Raw genomic sequence first — 7,023 nt, 5'->3', positions numbered from 1 at the left:
CCCATACTTTCATTCTATCTCTCTTTCTCTATTTCATTCTCTCTCTCTCTCTCTTATTCTTTCTCTCTTATTCTCTTTCTTCCTTTTCCTCTTCTTCTTTTCATTCTCTATATTTCATTCTCTCTCTCTTTATTTTTTTCTTTCTTTGTCATTCTCTCTCTCATCTCTTCCCCCTCTCTCTCTCACTCTCTTTCTTACACACACTCTCTCTCCTCTCTTTCTCTCTCTCTCCTTGAACTAACAACTGACTTCTGTAAACAGCGAAAGGGTGTTTTGAATATATACCTTTCTTCTCTTGTTTTGCTTATGCAGTTATAGAATATCATGTATTAAGCTATTATTGATAGAGTAATTCTGACATATATATATATATTTTTTTTTCTCTCTCTCTCTCTCTTTTATTTTGTAGCGTTTTTATTTACTTTATATCAATTAAGTAATCTATTTATTGTATTTATTTAATTCTATTCATTATTATCATTTTTGGTTTTTCATATCCGGAGATTTCTACAATCCAGGAGATCTGCCGGCACATTTTTTTTTTTTTTTTTAACTATTTAATATAATCAATGAGTAAGCGAGGAACAGAGAGACACGTGGTGGCGTAAAAACAATTGTACGTTGGTGGTTATAATGACTATTTGTGTCTACTTTCTCCATTAACCAGAATAATGCGTAAGATTTTGCAGTCGTCAGTAATTAAGTACTAATATATAAAGAGCAATAACATCGATATGAAGTATTGATTAAATACATGTATATTTTTAGCTCAAATTTTAGATATTAAAGATACAATGAATATTAATATAGTTGACTCTTTTCTCCAATTTATTATGTAATTTCATGAAATTCGGAAGTTTGATTATTGTATTTTTCCAATGTGCTGCTTGAAGTAAGTTGTGAGTTTTCTTTTATATTCCTCTCCCTATATTTTCCTCTTCCGTGTTTTTGTTGTTGTTTTCGTACAATAATATGCAAGCTTGCAAAACAGACAATTTATCTTATGGTAATCATTGATTTTACATGTATCTCTGCAGATTCTAACCCAAGTAGATATTTATCTAACTAGATTTGAAATTGGTTAGAAAAAAAAGTGAAAGAGTAAAGTCTCGAGGAATGTTTAAATACAAATCTTTCTGCTCAAAATTGGTGTTAAATCAGTGCAAAACAACCACCCAATCGGACCGAACCAGGACATCATACAGATCTGAACCAACTTTTATGATCTAGATGCCTGTGCTGCCTTCCCTGCGTGACTGCCGACCGGAATGACCTTTGACCTCGAGTGGGGGACGTTATCTCCGAAGAGAACGCTCGTGAACCGCCAAACACGAGCAAGTGCCGAGGACACCTGTTAACTTTTCCCGAGGAAAGATTTTTCTGGTCTCGAACCCGGGAACCTCCGACGCTGGAACCAACCTGAAAAGAGAGTTAGAAGCTTTGTCGACTGTACCACCGAGATCTAAGATAAGTACTCGAAAATCGCTCCTTATATATCGCCAACTCTTCTATTATCATTCCTTTTGTCACTTTTACCTCGCTTTTCCTTTGATTTTCATTCCTAATTCTTTGATTTTTTTATTCAATCATCTTAATGATTGTAAGTAGAACCATTCACGGTATTTGCATTATCGTTAATAAGGATATCAAATGTAATTAATCCGTTTATATTAAACAAAGATTAGTTATTAAGTTCATTATGATATTGATAAATAACCAGTCTATGATCTGAAATTAATATATCAATATACAATTAATATCAATAAGTATTTAATAAATCAATCATTAGGTTATCACCGTTATCTAAACATAATTATGCTTGACTACTGTTGATAAACGGAGTTTTAAAAGATTTAGGTTAATTATCATAAGAAAGAGAGGGAGAGAGAAAAAAAGGATAAAATAAAAAGCCAAAGAAAACTAAACACATTGAAAAATACTATAGATTACTCACTATCATTTTCGCTGATATTCTAATGAAGAGGAATATCAGTACATAATATCTAAACAATATCGTTTTCTCTCTCTCTCTCTCTCTCTCTCTCTCTCTCTCTCTCTCTCTCTCTCTCTCTCTCTCTCTCTCTCTCTCTCTCTCTCTCTCTCTCTCTCTCTCTCTCTCTCTCTCTCTCTCTCTCTCTCTCTCTCTCTCTCTCTCTGTTCCTCTCTGTCCTTCATCTGACTCTTCCTTAATTTCAGTCTTTTGTCTGACTGTTTCACCCCCTTTCCCCCTTCTCTCTCTAATTTTCTATCTGTTTCTCTTTCTTGTTTCTCTCTCTCTCTCTCTCCCCTTCCCTCCCTCCCCTCTCTCTGTCTTCCTCCCTCTCTGTCTGTCTGTCTGTCTTCCTTCAATCAAGTTCGCAAGTATTGTCATCCATGTTATTTGCATTCTCGCTAGTAAGGATATCAAACGTAATTAATTTCCATATGTTGAACTAGTATTGTCACGAGGTCAGCACTTCTATTCACTTATAAATTTGAGGATTTTTAAGTATGGAATTGTCGATAAACTGTGTCTAATAACTTCCGCTAGACATAGATTAAAAATAACGATGGCGAATTTTATAAGAAATGGATGAATTGTTTCAGGAGAGACCACACACGCACACGCACGCACACGCACACACACACACACACATACACGCACACACACACACACACCCACACACAAACATACACACGCAAGTGCACACACAAACACACATAAACATACACACGCAAGCACACATACACGCAAGCACACACACACACACAAACACACAAACACAACCACAAAACACACACACACACACACACACAAGATCATATCCTTGTCCACAAAAAGTTAAAGTCACTGCACAGTTTCCCGCCAGAATTCAAAGAGGATGGACGCACAATTGCTTGCTGCAGTTGTTGCTTAGTCTAAGTAGTTGTCTTAGTTATCTTATATATATATATATATATATATATATATATATATACATATATATATATAATATATATATATATATAATATATATATATATATATATATATATATATATATATATATATATATATATATACAGGGGACAAGAAGAGAAGGGGAGGGGGGAGGGGGAGGGACAGGGACAAGAAGAGAAGGGGAGGGGGGAGGGGGAAGGACAGGGACAAGAAGAGAAGAAGAGGGGAGGGGAGGGGGGAGGAGGAAAGTTAGGGGGCGCGGGAAGGGAAATTAGAAATGGAAGGAAAGAGGGGAAGACGCTGACGGCGCTGATTGAAGACGAGGCAATAGCAAGAGAAGAAAAAAAAAATATTTCCCCATCTTTTTCCCCTCGCGATTATTATTATTTTTTTTTTTTCGATTATTGTAGTTTGATATATATTTTGTGATAGACGTGAATATATGTGATATTGCAAGGTTGCCTGGACACTATATTAGATTTTCCAAAGCGTTTCCCCAGATTGTGAATATTCCAAAATGGAAGTGGATCAAACATGTAATTATTAACGGGAAGGAGAAGGAAGGAGGGGGGGGAGAGAGAGGAATAGGGGGAGGGAGAGGGAGAGGAAGAGGGAGAGATAGATAAACAGACAGACAGACAGATAGAGAGATAGAGAGAGAGATAGATTGAGAGAGAGAGAGACAAAAAACAGACATACAAAGATAGATAGAACGAGGAGAGAACTAGAACAAAAACATAAGAAAGAACAATAAGAAGAACAGGGACGAGAGAAAAAAAAATCAAATTACATAATAAAATCAAGAGGAAGAAAGAAAGAAAAAAAAGAAAGACCGGAAAGAGGGGGGAGAGAGAGAGAGAGAGAGAGAGAGAGAGAGAGAGAGAGAGAGAGAGAGAGAGAGAGAGAGAGAGAGAGAGAGAGAGAGAGAGAGAGAGAGAGAGAGAGAGAGAGAGAGAGAGAGAGAGAGAGAGAGAGAGAGAGAGAGAGAGAGAGAGAGAGAGAGAGAGAGAGTGAGAGAGAGAATGTAAGAAGCAAGGACACAGTAGACAAAGTGAATGAGTTGAGAGGAATGACTTCTGTTCGCGCCTCCGTGCTATCTGGAAGCGTTCTTCTTATCTTTATTTTCTTCTCGTTTTATATTCGTTTTCTTCTCTTATATTTATTTCACTTGGATATATTGGTGTTTTTTCTACATTGTCTATTGTTACTACTATTATCATTTCTATTTTTGCCCGGATCTGTCGACTTCCCTAACTATTTTAAGCACGAGTAGAAATGTAGATTATCTGGTCGCAGCCTCTTTAACTCCAACAAAGGTGGTGGTGGTGGTGGGGGTTGTGGTGGGGATGGTGGTGGGGGTGGTAGGTGAGACTTCTATGCACCAAAAATAGAGCAAAAATTTAGTCTCTTGTGAAATTCGAATAAAAAAAAAAAAAGTCAATGTGTAAAAGGTTAAAAAAAAAAAAAGAAAGTGGAAAAACTATATATATATATATATATATATATATATATATATATATATATATATATATATATATATGTGTGTGTGTGTGTGTGTGTGTGTGTGTACAAGGGTCCTATTATGGGCCTATGGTATTTTTTTTAGGTATTTACAGTAGTGCTTTGCAGTGTTATGATCTGCGGTGAACTCAAAAGAGACAAAAATCTTTAAATTCACCAAACTCAGATCGGTAAATGGCAAAAGAATGTCCCACATTATGTTTGCAATTAAAATTCATATTAAGTAATCATTAGGTCTAGTTTTATGAATTTTGATAAATTGAAAAAAAAAAAATCATATTAAAAAGCTATGCTACATACTGCAGCATTTTTTTTTTTTTACAATGAGCATTATCTTGGTATGACTAGAACTTAGTGGTATATTTACAATATAAAAACACAACTTAAGTTTATGTAAGGCAAAAGAAAAAAATCCAAAATAATAGATTATACGACAAGTTAATTAAGACCCAAATTTCAGACACAAAACCTCACACCCTGAAACTCTTTGCTCTCTCTTTAATTAATATTAATTTAATGAAAAGTAATCATGGTTATAAATGAACCACAAGAACACATATTAAATCACGGTTTTCCCTCAACATTCTTCCCCTCTTCTCCTTCTTTACTCCTCTCCCTCTTCCTCACCCGTTCCTCTGTTCTTACTCCTACTCTTCCCTCCCTCCCTTCCATAATCATCTAATAATAAAGGTGGTACCTTTCCCATGCTTATATTTCAGTATCTCCCCATATTATGTTATAGTAATATTTCCAATATTCTAAAATGATCACAGTACTTTTCTACTTGATATAGACAGACGAAGCCTATTCTTGCTTCATCATCTGGAGATCCGACATAGATGTAAATACTTTCTGCCATAGGACATATGAACACACCAGCCCAGGTTGTAATTAGCACCAGAGGAAATTAAGAAATGTAACTATGTATTACATATACAATGACAGAAAAATGCACTATACACATACTAGGTTTGTGAAAAGGTATCTAACCTTTCAATAAGGTTATGTTGCATACAGTAATTTTCTTGTCACATAAGTAAATACTAATTTTCATGTTCATCCATTATGCTTGATGGAGTCCAGGAATGTATCAATAAATAATATCCCATGTATATCATTATAATACAAATGCATGTTTTGTAAACAGATTTTTGTGTGCATGTTCATGGCTCATGTAGATTACCCTACATTTCTAGGTTATTGATGTGCCATTTACTGATAAGAATTTTAATAATCTTTTCCTGGATGTTATTCTTGGCTCTGACCCTGTGAATTCCAACTACTCCTTGTGATACTTTGACACTCTGATGGAAGTTTCAACAAGTAAATGTCAATTTCTCTAAATATTACTCTATAATTTTGCCCTATACAGAGCAATACATACCAATGCATCTAAAGTTGTGAGGGAAAAAAGGACACAGGAAAGCATTATGCAGAACAACTAAAAAAATGTATGCTTTTCATATCATGACCGTATTTGGACAACATGGAAACTAATGATGGTTAGAAAGGATAGATATAAAGGAAAACATCAACTCCTTCATACAGATTTATTGTTAACCATCAACCCATTATTTCTGCCAGGTTGTGAACACATTATCAGAGGAAAAAAAGGGATCATACTGTAAATAGTTTCTCCTGTCGGAAAAGAAAGACTTGGAACCCAAATAAAAAACAATACATGAACTTGATTGCTTTTTCTAGTACAAGAGGCTGTAAGCTTCTAGAAGTACTCATTTTCATATGTTTATTCAAGTCATGGGGTATAAAATAAAACGAAAACCCTGGGATAGAAGTTAATATCAATGAGACAGAAATCTTATACAAAAAGTTACTCACATTTATAAGACAACCTACTGGAACAGAAGAACACTAACTATAGAACAGGTTTTCTTTATATCCTTAGTCAACATCAACTACAAAACATTTTCTTTATACCCTTGGATCAAATTCCTATCAATCATTTAAAGAAAATATAATCAACCTAGCATGAAAGAAAAACGAGACAAAAATCCAAAAGTTTTCTTGGTTATCTTAAATACAATAGTAATAAAAAACCTCTCTGATCTTCTGTTTTCCACTGTACTTCAAGAATTAGAATGGGTGTTAAAGAAGCATCTATAGAATTATGCTGAGTATAGAATAATCATTCAAGTAATATAATAAAGTATGTCATTCAGAGCGGATATAGCTGAAGAATTATGGTGTAAATAGTTATTCAAGGATGTTATTAAAGATATATTTAAAAGGTAAGGCTGGCTCACAGCCTGCTGTACTGAATGGTTGATCTGCTTATCTATGAATATAATACTTAGGTCTTTAAAATAACCTTGAATTTTTAAAACTCTTCTGTGTACAGCTCAGGCAAGTATAATGTGCTCTGGCACTGCTGCTCTTTGGTTGAAAAAGGCAGCCTAGAAACAGGTACTGACTAGGAAAGCTCTCCCAATATAATTTTTTTTTTCAATTAACAGTGACCAGCAAAAAGAGCTGTACTATGGGGAAAAAAAGTCAACAGTCAATATTAAGTTAATTCTTTTAGAAAGAAGCTTTTGTTATATATATTATTGTACTCTGCATATA

Source organism: Penaeus japonicus, unplaced genomic scaffold (genome assembly GCF_977035675.1).
Source record: "Penaeus japonicus unplaced genomic scaffold, GWHDUDI00000001_assembly GWHDUDI00000024, whole genome shotgun sequence".
Classification (NCBI taxonomy): domain Eukaryota; kingdom Metazoa; phylum Arthropoda; class Malacostraca; order Decapoda; family Penaeidae; genus Penaeus; species Penaeus japonicus.
This window is presented reverse-complemented; position numbering follows the sequence as displayed.